Source organism: Rhopalosiphum maidis, chromosome 3 (genome assembly GCF_003676215.2).
Source record: "Rhopalosiphum maidis isolate BTI-1 chromosome 3, ASM367621v3, whole genome shotgun sequence".
Taxonomy (NCBI): domain Eukaryota; kingdom Metazoa; phylum Arthropoda; class Insecta; order Hemiptera; family Aphididae; genus Rhopalosiphum; species Rhopalosiphum maidis.
Genome location: NC_040879.1, coordinates 48,534,833 through 48,550,707, shown reverse-complemented (window position 1 = coordinate 48,550,707; position 15,875 = coordinate 48,534,833). Strand labels below are relative to the sequence as shown.

The window sequence follows — 15,875 nt, the reverse complement described above, 5'->3', positions numbered from 1 at the left end:
GCAATTAAAAAAATGAATTTGTAAAATACGTCAAATTTACATATAAAAACATGTTTTATAGAGTTTTTGAAACATTGACTTAAATAAAATGTATGAAAGTAATTAATGCTAAATCAGATCCAATTTCTCTTTCTAGTGGTCAAGGTTTCAAGATACTAACATGAGAATTGAGTATTTTATAAGCAATTAAAAAAATGAATTTCTAAAATACGTCAAATTTACCATATAAAACCATGTTTTATAGTGTTTATGAAGTATCAGCATCAATGAAATACATGGAAGTTAATAAAGTTAAATAAGAATCATTTACTTAATTCAATGGTGTTGGTTTCATGTCAATTAATTGAGAATTGAGTATTTCATAAGCCATAAAAAATTTGAATTTGTAATTTACGTTAAAATTATCATATAAAAACATGTTTTATAGTGTTTATGAAGTATCAGCATCAACAAGAATACATGGAAGTTAATAATGCTAAATAAGAATAATTTACTTAATTCATTGGTCTTGGTTTCATGATACTAATTTTTTGTTTCACTAGTATTAATTTGCTATCAATTAAATTCAATAACCATTACACACACATTGCATAAATCCAATATTATTATCAATATCTTCTAGTTTATTTTCAAAATAAGATGTTGATACTTTCCCAAAGTGGTATGAATGCAAATTTCTGTCTCAGCAAGCCTTGGGTGAACTGCTGCACTGCAATCAGAAAAAAATGTAGTCAGCTAAATATGTAAAATTGGTGGAAATTAATTGAGAAATGAGATTTTCATAAGCAGTTTAAAATATGAATATATAACAGGAGTTGAAATTATCAATGAAAAGCATGTTTATAGTGTTTATGAAACATTGACTTAAATGAAATGTATGAAAGTAATTAATGATAAATAAGAAACATATTCTCTATCTAGTGATTAAGGTTTCAATATATTAACATGAGAATAGATTATTTTATAAGCAATTAAAAAAATGAATTTGTAAAATACGTCAAATTTACATATAATAACATGTTTTATAGTGTTTATGAAACATTGACTTAAATGAAATGTATGAAAGTAATTAATGCTAAATAAGAAACATATTCTGTTTCTAGTGGTCAAGGATTCAAGATACTAACATGAGAATTGAGTATTTTATAAGCAATTAAAAAAATGAATTTCTAAAATACGTCAAATTTACCATATAAAACCATGTTTTATAGTGTTTATGAAGTATCAGCATCAATGAAATACATGGAAGTTAATAAAGTTAAATAAGAATCATTTACTTAATTCAATGGTGTTGGTTTCATGTCAATTAATTGTGAATTGAGTATTTCATAAGCCATAAAAAATTTGAATAAGTAATTTACGTTAAAATTATCATATAAAAACATGTTTTATAGTGTTTATGAAGTATCAGCATCAACAAAAATACATGGAAGTTAATAATGCTAAATAAGAATAATTTACATAATTCATTGGTCTTGGTTTCATGATACCAACTTTTTGTGTCACTAATATTAAGTTGCTATCAATGAAATTCAATAACCATTACACACACATTGCATAAATCCAATATTATTATCAATATCTTCTAGTTTATTTTCAAAATAAGAAGTTGATAATTTCCCAAAGTGGTATGAATGCAAATTCCTGTCTCAGCAAGCCTTGGGTGAACTGCTGTACTGCAATCTGAAAAAAATGTAGTCAGTAAATATGTAAAATTAGTGGAGAATTAATTGAGAATTGAGTGTTTCATAAGCAGTTTAAAATATGAATATATAACAGGAGTTGAAATTATCAATGAAAAGCATGTTTATAGTGTTTATGAAGTATTGGCTTAAATGAAATGTATGAAAGTAATTAATGCTAAATAAGAAACATATTCTCTATCTAGTGATTAAGGTTTCAATATATTAACATGAGAATTGAATATTTTATAAGCAATTAAAAAAATGAATTTGTAAAATACGTCAAATTTACATATAAAAACATGTTTTATAGTGTTTATGAAACATTGACTTAAATGAAATGTATGAAAGTAATTAATGCTAAATCAGATCCAATTTCTCTTTCTAGTGGTCAAGGTTTCAAGATACTAACATGAGAATTGAGTATTTTATAAGCAATTAAAAAAATGAATTTCTAAAATACGTCAAATTTACCATATAAAAGCATGTTTTATAATGTTTATGAAGTATCAGCATCAATGAAATACAAGGAATTAGGAATGCTAAATAAGAATTATTCACTTAATTTATTGGTCTTGGTTTCATGATACCAACTTTTTGTGTCACTAATATTAAGTTGCTATCAATTACATACAGTTATTATTAAACGTACCATGCAAAATACCATTATTATTATTATTATTATCAGTATTGTCTAGTCAAATTTCAACATGGGATATCCAAATTTTCCCAAGTGCTAAAAACGATAATTCATGTTTCATCATGGCTTGAAAGATCTGCTGTACTGCAATCTGAAAAAATGTAGTCAGTTAAAATGTGAAATTGATGGAGTACAACATTAGAATACAGAGTTTTATACGCAGTTAAAAATATGAATTTAAAATACGAGTCAAAATTATCATATAAAAGCATGTTTTATAATGTTTATGAAGTATCAGCATCAATCAAATACATGGTAGTTAATAATGCTAAATAAGAATCATTTACTTAATCTAATGGTAAGGGTTTCATAACACTAACTTTTTGTTACACTTCTATTATGTTGCTATCAATTACATTCATTTAACATTACACGTACCGTGCAAAACACCATTATTAATATTAATACCTTTTAATCCATATTAAACATAGGATGTTGAAACTATTCCAAGCGCTAAAAATGTTAATTCATGCTCAGCAACCGTTGAGTGATCTGTTGCACTGCAATCTGAAAAATATGAAAGTTAATAATGGTAAATAAGCATCATTACTTAATCTAATGGTCAAGGTTACATGACTTTTAGTAACACTACTATTAATTGAATCACAATTATATTCTATACCCATTACTCGTACTTTGCATAAAACCATTATTGTTATCAGTATCGTCTAGTCCATTTTCAACGTAGGATGTTGTAACTTTGTCAAGTGTTTAAAACGTTAATTCATGTCTTAGCAATCCTTGAGTGATCTGCTGTACTGCCATCTAAAAAAAAATCGTCGGTTAAATATGTATAATGGTTGGAGGATAAAATGTCACTACTACACACCATAAAGAGATCGAAAGTCTGTTTATGACAACTAGTACGTGGACAACAGTGAATAATTCAGAAGTGGAAATAATCAAACAAAAACTAACAGACAAACTTCATTCCTATTTCAAAATACTTGAAAACAATTTAAAGTTGAAATTTAAATACAAATACGAATATAAAACTGCAAAAAGATATGAAACATAAATCAGACAGTAAATACAAACGATTATATCAATAGATAAACAATGTTTTATATCACTAAACCACAATCATGGATGAAAAACATCATATCAATTCGGATTAGAATATTCAACTTATTAGATTTTATCTCTGGCCGCCGAATTCAAAAATGTTTAATATTATAATATTTTCAGATACAAATACAATTTCAAAACTGATTAACTGAGCATAATATAATGAAATAAATTTCCAATAATATTGTGTACTTTGTAAATTAAGCAGGCAGTTGTATAAATATCATGAGTCTTAATATAGATACATAGTAACTAGTAAGACAAAAGTCAAAAAGTAATAACATTAAACTATAGATGTATGTATTATTTAAGTGTTTAGATAGTTGCAGGTAAGCATTTATTATGCATTAATATTCTCCGGACTGTACAGTCCACTGGTTAACTAATTGAACTTAAGTAAACGGTCTTATATGTTATATATCTTATACATATAACGATTCATTATTTGAATACTTAACAATGTAAATAAATCATAATAATTTATTTTTTATGTTCGATGTCCATAAAATTTAAATCTTTATCTCCTATAAATATTACCGAAGTTATATTGTGAAATTCAAAACAAATTACTACCAATCATACTAATATATTACATATTAAATATACACATATAATTAAAACTAATAAATAATAAATGAAATGTTGTATTCGAGCAGATTTGAGTCTGAAGTGATCAGAAGTAATCTACTGACTGCGTCGTACATTTTAAAAACGATGGTCGTATCTCGTATAAACAACGAAATCGCTTAGGTACATATTAAATTCTTAACGCTAAACGAGGGATATAAACACTATAAACATTAAATAGATGTATTCTCTATATGATTTGATGAAAAACTATTTATAAATAAACTATTTTTTATGCTGTTGGCGTAATTGCTAAACGTTGAAACCTTAACAAACATAAAACGTGTAAAAAAACAAAGTTCAAAAAGATACTTCGTTAAATCGTTATACGGTGGTATAGGTACCATACAGAAAATTATGCGTGTACGAAAAAACAAGCCATTCGATTTTTTAACCTTTATTAACCTTTCAAACTCGTCGTAGCATTTATGAGTCAGCACTCAAATTTCGAAAAGATTAAACAAAAACTCAAATTCAAAAAATTCGAAAAATACGTAAAATCTAAGTGCCAAAAATAAAAATATAATCGTAACTTCGCAACAAAACGTCCGATTCCTTCGGTTTTGGTAGCGTTCGAATTTTTACAAAAACGTCTAAACGATGCGTAGAAAAAAATCGCTCTAACCACCCAAAAGTTAACTGTTTCGTGGCGACAAAGTCCAAAAACTGCAAAATCCTAATTTCCGACGCCAAAAATAGGGGTAAAAATGAATTCTACAGTGTCACCACGGGACGCCGATTTTGATCACAGACCTACGAAAAACTGAACTTGTGAACTTCAGAAACGTGGAACAAATATTAAACATTTTTTAAAATATCCATGGGGGTAGGGGCACAATGAGCCATAGGACACTGCTACCACCGAAGGACTTTATGTAAAACGACTTTAAACAGAAATTTCCGTGAAGTAACTATGCCCCATACATCGAAACCCGGCCGAGTAACACTCGACTAAAAAATTCAAATTTAGGAATTCCAAGACCCCAACGTGGGGTAAAAGCGGCATTTACGGTGTCCACGACAGATACCGCTTTTGATCAGCATCATCCAAAATACCAGAATCTTGAGTTTCAAACACGTCGAACGACCACTAAGGTTTTTCAAAAATATATTTGAGGGAAACAAATATTTATGCAAATATACAGTACTTATAACTTTTTTTTTTTTATTTATTTATTTATTAAAATTAAAATGTTTCAGCATTTTATCATGCTATTACAAGTTTACTAACGTGTTCAATTACAAATAACAAATTACAATTACTAATATTTTTAGTTAGTGATATAGTGATATACATGCTAATGTTAGTTAATATTTATTTATTAGTGGTAATTTAAAATCGATCTTCGTCTTCGCTTGATTGTGATAGAAGGAGATCTTGGGGTAGACGTGGTTTTAAACGCCGATTTTTCGTTTTTTTTTTCCCAGGTTGTAGAACCGTGCGCCATCAGATGTATTGAGATTAGCATGAAAGTTTTTGAATTATATTTTTATCCAGTCTCGGAGAAGAGGGATTCCCGTGACTTATAACTTTATACATAATAATAGTACTACTCATAGATAATGATGAAACACACTGCGAAATTAAGTATATTTACGCTATTGCAAAGATGTTTAAAGTCTACCTTTTGTAACTTGTACCTACGTATAATAAGTAATATAGTTGTTTTATTTACATAGAATATTATATGACTTTGACGTTTGCAATTTGTGAATATATTTCGTACAAATTGTACCAAGTCGTAATTTTTCATAGTTTTTTTGTTGCTTTTGGTAATTTAAATGTAGAAGGTTCAGTATTATCATACCGTTTAGGGTGATGTTAAACTTTTATTACTGAAACACATAATTATATATGCAAACTTGCAGTAAGTAAATAAAATAAATATTTAAAAAAGTTTTATATTGTATAACATAACTTTTCTAAAACTTTGCATTTTACAACTCGTTATTTCAACACATGATATAATCTGTTGTTATGATATTCATCTATAGATTTTGAGATTCAAATTGAAATACTAACATTTTTAATATTGGTTGTTTCGTTTCGAAATCTTCGAGGTTCAACGCAGTGACACCTCAAAATCAAATTTCTGTTCTAAAGAATTTTGAATTTCAATTTTAAAATTAAGAAATTGCTAAAACCAAATTTCCTGCCAATTTTTTTTTTTTAAACTGCACATTTAAATCACCATTTACCGTCTAAATAATTGAGTTGAAAAACTTTTACTAATTGGAAGACGCATCTAGGGACGAATTTGTGTCGGTCTTTGAACATTTTATCTAAATGGGCCAGTATTAAAGGATTTAGTTTTGGAGTTTTAGATAACGTAATAACTAATAATAAATTGAGTTTTAACACAAAAATTTATGAACAATTTAGAATTTGGACAGTTACACTGTAACAAAGTCATAAATGAGTAGATAATTTTTATATAATATGCAGTGGTTTGTGAGGAATAATATTGAACATTTTGAAAGTGCAGTAGGGTTGCCTATACAAAACACCTTCAAGTCTGCATGACAATATAATAAAATACATAATGCGCTCAATTTCACTATTTGAGGTGTACTGTAAGATAAAATAATTAATAAAATAAATTATATCATAGAGATAGAATATTAGAAGAATCTACCAATATTCTATATTTCAAAAATAATTAAATTGTATAAAATTTGCCTATATAGACTGCTTCTATTGACAAAAAAAAAATCCGACAAACTGGCTATATTAATTAAGCATATGAATATATTATGATCACTAATATTTTTGAAAATATAAACAAAAAAAAAGATCACAAATGTCCATAAAACTTTACTCATAAGTCATAAATTATTTTTATAAGTAGGTATTAAAAACCTTTATATTGATATTTATCAAAATCACAAAAAAAAACACTAACTTTCTTCTTGTTAAAAGTTGTCTGTCCTGTATTTTTAAGTTTTGAAAATGTTACACATGATTTTTTATACAAAGTTGTAGTTCATAAGATTAAAATCATAAAATCTAGATATATAAAAAGATAATTATTTTTTATACACAATTCAAGTTCAAATTTGATTGAAATCAAATATATAAACAAAGATGACTAATGATTTATAATTGAAAAATATTTGTGGGCATATAAAAATTTTAGAATATATTATAACATTTTATACATTTATTGGCCTTTAAAATGCATTTTATTTCTAATAAAAATGAATTTAACCATAAAATAATAAAAGTGAATTGCATAAAATTATTAGATTTATCGGAATCTTCTAGTCCATTATAAATGTAGGATGTTGAAACTTTTCAAAGTGGTAAAAATGTTAATTCAGGTTTCAGCAAGCCTTGAAAGATCTGCTATACTGCAATCAGAAAAAATGTAGTCACTTAAAATGTGAAATTGGTGGAGAACAACATTAGAATACAGAGTTTTATACGCTGTTAGAAATATGAATTTAAAATACGAGTAAAAATTATTATATAAAAGCATGATTAATAGAGTTAATGAAACATTGGCTTAAATATAATGTATGAAAGTAATTAATGCTAAATCAGATCGATTTTTTCTTTCTAGTGGTCAAGGTATCAAGATACTTACAGGAGAATTGAGTAATTTATAAGCAATTAAAAAAATGAATTTGTAAAATACGTCAAATTTACATATAAAAACATGTTTTATAGTGTTTATGAAGTATTGGCTTTAATGAAATGTATGAAAGTAATTAATGCTAAATCAGATCCATTTTCTCTTTCTAGTGGTCAAAGTTTCAAGATACTAAATTGAGAATTGAGTATTTCATAAGCCATAAAAAATTTGAATTTGTAATTTACGTTAAAATTATCATATAAAAACATGTCTTATAGTGTTTATGAAGTATCAGCATCAACAAAAATATATGGAAGTTAATAATGCTAAATAAGAATAATTTACTTAATTCATTGGTCTTGGTTTCATGATACTAATTTTTTGTTTCACTAGTATTAATTTGCTATCAATTAAATTCAATAACCATTACACACATTGCATAAATCCAATATTATTATCAATATCTTCTAGTTTATTTTCAAAATAAGATGTTGATACTTTCCCAAAGTGGTATGAATGCAAATTCCTGTCTCAGCAAGCCTTGGGTGAACTGCTGCACTGCAATCTGAAAAAAATGTAGTCAGTTAAATATGTAAAATTAGTGGAGAATTAATTGAGAATTGAGTGTTTCATAAGCAGTTTAAAATATGAATTCATAACACGAGTCAAAATTGTCATTTAAAAGCATGTTTATAGTGTTTATGAAGTATTGGCTTAAATGAAATGTATGAAAGTAATTAATGCTAAATCAGATCGATTTTTTCTTTCTAGTGGTCAAGGTATCAAGATACTTACAGGAGAATTGAGTAATTTATAAGCAATTAAAAAAATGAATTTCTAAAATACGTCAAATTTACCATATAAAACCATGTTTTATAGTGTTTATGAAGTATCAGCATCAATGAAATACATGGAAGTTAATAAAGTTAAATAAGAATCATTTACTTAATTCAATGGTGTTGGTTTCATGTCAATTAATTGTGAATTGAGTATTTCATAAGCCATAAAAAATTTGAATTTGTAATTTACGTTAAAATTATCATATAAAAACATGTTTTATAGTGTTTATGAAGTATCAGCATCAACAAGAATACATGGAAGTTAATAATGCTAAATAAGAATAATTTACTTAATTCATTGGTCTTGGTTTCATGATACTAATTTTTTGTTTCACTAGTATTAATTTGCTATCAATTAAATTCAATAACCATTACACACACATTCCATAAATCCAATATTATTATCAATATCTTCTAGTTTATTTTCAAAATAAGATGTTGATACTTTCCCAAAGTGGTATGAATGCAAATTTCTGTCTCAGCAAGCCTTGGGTGAACTGCTGCACTGCAATCAGAAAAAAATGTAGTCAGCTAAATATGTAAAATTGGTGGAAATTAATTGAGAAATGAGAGTTTCATAAGCAGTTTAAAATATGAATATATAACAGGAGTTGAAATTATCAATGAAAAGCATGTTTATAGTGTTTATGAAGTATTGGCTTAAATGAAATGTATGAAAGTAATTAATGCTAAATAAGAAACATATTCTCTATCTAGTGATTAAGGTTTCAATATATTAACATGAGAATTGAATATTTTATAAGCAATTAAAAAAATGAATTTGTAAAATATGTCAAATTTACATATAAAAACATGTTTTATAGTGTTTATGAAACATTGACTTAAATGAAATGTATGAAAGTAATTAATGATAAATAAGAAACATATTCTCTATCTAGTGATTAAGGTTTCAATATATTAACATGAGAATTGAGTATTTTATAAGCAATTAAAAAAATAAATTTGTAAAATACGTCAAATTTACCATATAAAAACTTTTTTTATAGTATTTATGAAGTATTGGCTTTAATGAAATGTATGAAAGTAATTAATGCTAAATAAGAAACATATTCTCTATCTAGTGATTAAGGTTTCAATATATTAACATGAGAATTGCATATTTTATTAGCAATTAAAAAAATGAATTTGTAAAATACGTCAAATTTACATATAAAAACATGTTTTATAGTGTTTATGAAACATTGACTTAAATGAAATGTATGAAAATAATTAATGCTAAATAAGAAACATATTCTCTTTCTAGTGGTCAAGGTTTCAAGATACAAACATGAGAATTGAGTATTTTATAAGCAATTAAAAAAATGAATTTCTAAAATACGTCAAATTTACCATATAAAACCATGTTTTATAGTGTTTATGAAGTATCAGCATCAATGAAATACATGGAAGTTAATAAAGTTAAATAAGAATCATTTACTTAATTCAATGGTGTTGGTTTCATGTCAATTAATTGAGAATTGAGTATTTCATAAGCCATAAAAAATTTGAATTTGTAATTTACGTTAAAATTATTATATAAAAACATGTTTTATAGTGTTTATGAAGTATCAGCATCAACAAGAATACATGGAAGTTAATAATGCTAAATAAGAATAATTTACCTAATTCATTGGTCTTGGTTTCATGATACTAATTTTTTGTTTCACTAGTATTAATTTGCTATCAATTAAATTCAATAACCATTACACACACATTGCATAAATCCAATATTATTATCAATATCTTCTAGTTTATTTTCAAAATAAGATGTTGATACTTTCCCAAAGTGGTATGAGTGCAAATTTCTGTCTCAGCAAGCCTTGGGTGAACTGCTGCACTGCAATCAGAAAAAAATGTAGTCAGCTAAATATGTAAAATTGGTGGAAATTAATTGAGAAATGAGAGTTTCATAAGCAGTTTAAAATATGAAAATATAACAGGAGTTGAAATTATCAATGAAAAGCATGTTTATAGTGTTTATGAAGTATTGGCTTAAATGAAATGTATGAAAGTAATTAATGCTAAATAAGAAACATATTCTCTATCTAGTGATTAAGGTTTCAATATATTAACATGAGAATTGCATATTTTATAAGCAATTAAAAAAATGAATTTGTAAAATATGTCAAATTTACCATATAAAAACTTTTTTTATAGTATTTATGAAGTATTGGCTTTAATGAAATGTATGAAAGTAATTAATGCTAAATAAGAAACATATTCTCTATCTAGTGATTAAGGTTTCAATATATTAACATGAGAATTGAATATTTTATAAGCAATTAAAAAAATGAATTTGTAAAATACGTCAAATTTACATATAAAAACATGTTTTATAGAGTTTTTGAAACATTGACTTAAATAAAATGTATGAAAGTAATTAATGCTAAATCAGATCCAATTTCTCTTTCTAGTGGTCAAGGTTTCAAGATACTAACATGAGAATTGAGTATTTTATAAGCAATTAAAAAAATGAATTTCTAAAATACGTCAAATTTACCATATAAAACCATGTTTTATAGTGTTTATGAAGTATCAGCATCAATGAAATACATGGAAGTTAATAAAGTTAAATAAGAATCATTTACTTAATTCAATGGTGTTGGTTTCATGTCAATTAATTGAGAATTGAGTATTTCATAAGCCATAAAAAATTTGAATTTGTAATTTACGTTAAAATTATCATATAAAAACATGTTTTATAGTGTTTATGAAGTATCAGCATCAACAAGAATACATGGAAGTTAATAATGCTAAATAAGAATAATTTACTTAATTCATTGGTCTTGGTTTCATGATACTAATTTTTTGTTTCACTAGTATTAATTTGCTATCAATTAAATTCAATAACCATTACACACACATTCCATAAATCCAATATTATTATCAATATCTTCTAGTTTATTATCAAAATAAGATGTTGATACTTTCCCAAAGTGGTATGAATGCAAATTTCTGTCTCAGCAAGCCTTGGGTGAACTGCTGCACTGCAATCAGAAAAAAATGTAGTCAGCTAAATATGTAAAATTGGTGGAAATTAATTGAGAAATGAGAGTTTCATAAGCAGTTTAAAATATGAATATATAACAGGAGTTGAAATTATCAATGAAAAGCATGTTTATAGTGTTTATGAAGTATTGGCTTAAATGAAATGTATGAAAGTAATTAATGCTAAATAAGAAACATATTCTCTATCTAGTGATTAAGATTTCAATATATTAACATGAGAATTGCATATTTTATAAGCAATTAAAAAAATGAATTTGTAAAATACGTCAAATTTACCATATAAAAACTTTTTTTATAGTATTTATGAAGTATTGGCTTTAATGAAATGTATGAAAGTAATTAATGCTAAATAAGAAACATATTCTCTATCTAGTGATTAAGGTTTCAATATATTAACATGAGAATTGAATATTTTATAAGCAATTAAAAAATGAATTTGTAAAATACGTCAAATTTACATATAAAAACATGTTTTATAGAGTTTTTGAAACATTGACTTAAATAAAATGTATGAAAGTAATTAATGCTAAATCAGATCCAATTTCTCTTTCTAGTGGTCAAGGTTTCAAGATACTAACATGAGAATTGAGTATTTTATAAGCAATTAAAAAAATGAATTTCTAAAATACGTCAAATTTACCATATAAAACCATGTTTTATAGTGTTTATGAAGTATCAGCATCAATGAAATACATGGAAGTTAATAAAGTTAAATAAGAATCATTTACTTAATTCAATGGTGTTGGTTTCATGTCAATTAATTGAGAATTGAGTATTTCATAAGCCATAAAAAATTTGAATTTGTAATTTACGTTAAAATTATCATATAAAAACATGTTTTATAGTGTTTATGAAGTATCAGCATCAACAAGAATACATGGAAGTTAATAATGCTAAATAAGAATAATTTACTTAATTCATTGGTCTTGGTTTCATGATACTAATTTTTTGTTTCACTAGTATTAATTTGCTATCAATTAAATTCAATAACCATTACACACACATTCCATAAATCCAATATTATTATCAATATCTTCTAGTTTATTTTCAAAATAAGATGTTGATACTTTCCCAAAGTGGTATGAATGCAAATTTCTGTCTCAGCAAGCCTTGGGTGAACTGCTGCACTGCAATCAGAAAAAAATGTAGTCAGCTAAATATGTAAAATTGGTGGAAATTAATTGAGAAATGAGAGTTTCATAAGCAGTTTAAAATATGAATATATAACAGGAGTTGAAATTATCAATGAAAAGCATGTTTATAGTGTTTATGAAGTATTGGCTTAAATGAAATGTATGAAAGTAATTAATGCTAAATAAGAAACATATTCTCTATCTAGTGATTAAGATTTCAATATATTAACATGAGAATTGCATATTTTATAAGCAATTAAAAAAATGAATTTGTAAAATACGTCAAATTTACCATATAAAAACTTTTTTTATAGTATTTATGAAGTATTGGCTTTAATGAAATGTATGAAAGTAATTAATGCTAAATAAGAAACATATTCTCTATCTAGTGATTAAGGTTTCAATATATTAACATGAGAATTGAATATTTTATAAGCAATTAAAAAAATGAATTTGTAAAATACGTCAAATTTACATATAAAAACATGTTTTATAGAGTTTTTGAAACATTGACTTAAGATACTAACATGAGAATTGAGTATTTTATAAGCAATTAAAAAAATGAATTTCCAAAATACGTCAAATTTACCATATAAAACCATGTTTTATAGTGTTTATGAAGTATCAGCATCAATGAAATACATGGAAGTTAATAAAGTTAAATAAGAATCATTTACTTAATTCAATGGTGTTGGTTTCATGTCAATTAATTGAGAATTGAGTATTTCATAAGCCATAAAAAATTTGAATTTGTAATTTACGTTAAAATTATCATATAAAAACATGTTTTATAGTGTTTATGAAACATTGACTTAAATGAAATGTATGAAAGTAATTAATGATAAATAAGAAACATATTCTCTATCTAGTGATTAAGGCTTCAATATATTAACATGAGAATAGAATATTTTATAAGCAATTAAAAAAATGAATTTGTAAAATATGTCAAATTTACATATAAAAACATGTTTTATAGTGTTTATGAAACATTGACTTAAATGAAATGTATGAAAGTAATTAATGATAAATAAGAAACATATTCTCTATCTAGTGATTAAGGTTTCAATATATTAACATGAGAATAGAATATTTTATAAGCAATTAAAAAAATGAATTTGTAAAATACGTCAAATTTACATATAAAAACATGTTTTATAGTGTTTATGAAACATTGACTTAAATGAAATGTATGAAAGTAATTAATGCTAAATCAGATCCAATTTCTCTTTCTAGTGGTCAAGGTTTCAAGATACTAACATGAGAATTGAGTATTTTATAAGCAATTAAAAAAATGAATTTCTAAAATACGTCAAATTTACCATATAAAAGCATGTTTTATAATGTTTATGAAGTATCAGCATCAATGAAATACAAGGAATTAGGAATGCTAAATAAGAATTATTCACTTAATTTATTGGTCTTGGTTTCATGATACCAACTTTTTGTGTCACTAATATTAAGTTGCTATCAATTACATACAGTTATTATTAAACGTACCATGCAAAATACCATTATTATTATTATTATTATCAGTATTGTCTAGTCAAATTTCAACATGGGATATCCAAATTTTCCCAAGTGCTAAAAACGATAATTCATGTTTCATCATGGCTTGAAAGATCTGCTGTACTGCAATCTGAAAAAATGTAGTCAGTTAAAATGTGAAATTGATGGAGTACAACATTAGAATACAGAGTTTTATACGCAGTTAAAAATATGAATTTAAAATACGAGTCAAAATTATCATATAAAAGCATGTTTTATAATGTTTATGAAGTATCAGCATCAATCAAATACATGGTAGTTAATAATGCTAAATAAGAATCATTTACTTAATCTAATGGTAAGGGTTTCATAACACTAACTTTTTGTTACACTTCTATTATGTTGCTATCAATTACATTCATTTAACATTACACGTACCGTGCAAAACACCATTATTAATATTAATACCTTCTAATCCATATTAAACATAGGATGTTGAAACTATTCCAAGCGCTAAAAATGTTAATTCATGCTCAGCAACCGTTGAGTGATCTGTTGCACTGCAATCTGAAAAATATGAAAGTTAATAATGGTAAATAAGCATCATTACTTAATCTAATGGTCAAGGTTACATGACTTTTAGTAACACTACTATTAATTGAATCACAATTATATTCTATACCCATTACTCGTACTTTGCATAAAACCATTATTGTTATCAGTATCGTCTAGTCCATTTTCAACGTAGGATGTTGTAACTTTGTCAAGTGTTTAAAACGTTAATTCATGTCTTAGCAATCCTTGAGTGATCTGCTGTACTGCCATCTAAAAAAAAATCGTCGGTTAAATATGTATAATGGTTGGAGGATAAAATGTCACTACTACACACCATAAAGAGATCGAAAGTCTGTTTATGACAACTAGTACGTGGACAACAGTGAATAATTCAGAAGTGGAAATAATCAAACAAAAACTAACAGACAAACTTCATTCCTATTTCAAAATACTTGAAAACAATTTAAAGTTGAAATTTAAATACAAATACGAATATAAAACTGCAAAAAGATATGAAACATAAATCAGACAGTAAATACAAACGATTATATCAATAGATAAACAATGTTTTATATCACTAAACCACAATCATGGATGAAAAACATCATATCAATTCGGATTAGAATATTCAACTTATTAGATTTTATCTCTGGCCGCCGAATTCAAAAATGTTTAATATTATAATATTTTCAGATACAAATACAATTTCAAAACTGATTAACTGAGCATAATATAATGAAATAAATTTCCAATAATATTGTGTACTTTGTAAATTAAGCAGGCAGTTGTATAAATATCATGAGTCTTAATATAGATACATAGTAACTAGTAAGACAAAAGTCAAAAAGTAATAACATTAAACTATAGATGTATGTATTATTTAAGTGTTTAGATAGTTGCAGGTAAGCATTTATTATGCATTAATATTCTCCGGACTGTACAGTCCACTGGTTAACTAATTGAACTTAAGTAAACGGTCTTATATGTTATATATCTTATACATATAACGATTCATTATTTGAATACTTAACAATGTAAATAAATCATAATAATTTATTTTTTATGTTCGATGTCCATAAAATTTAAATCTTTATCTCCTATAAATATTACCGAAGTTATATTGTGAAATTCAAAACAAATTACTACCAATCATACTAATATATTACATATTAAATATACACATATAATTAAAACTAATAAAT

At 25.4% G+C, this 15,875-nt stretch overlaps 2 long non-coding RNA genes across 3 annotated transcripts; both read right to left on the bottom strand.

Annotated features, from left to right (window-relative positions):
* Nucleotides 1–650: 650 nt before the first annotated feature.
* On the bottom strand, nt 651–3,077 carry LOC113559071. Of its 2 annotated transcripts, none has more exons than XR_003405822.1 (4): nt 3,018–3,077; nt 2,791–2,889; nt 2,335–2,473; nt 651–709 (listed from the first exon to the last, which is right to left on the bottom strand). It is a non-coding gene; the product is annotated as an uncharacterized LOC113559071 (long non-coding RNA). The 2 variants fall into 2 exon arrangements; XR_003405823.1 differs by lacking the exon at nt 651–709 and adding an exon at nt 1,626–1,683.
* A 9,491-nt stretch (nt 3,078–12,568) lies between these two features.
* Nucleotides 12,569–14,873, bottom strand: LOC113558903. The gene is made up of 4 exons (XR_003405755.1): nt 14,814–14,873; nt 14,587–14,685; nt 14,131–14,269; nt 12,569–12,627 (listed from the first exon to the last, which is right to left on the bottom strand). It is a non-coding gene; the product is annotated as an uncharacterized LOC113558903 (long non-coding RNA).
* Between the last annotated feature and the right edge of the window lie 1,002 nt (nt 14,874–15,875).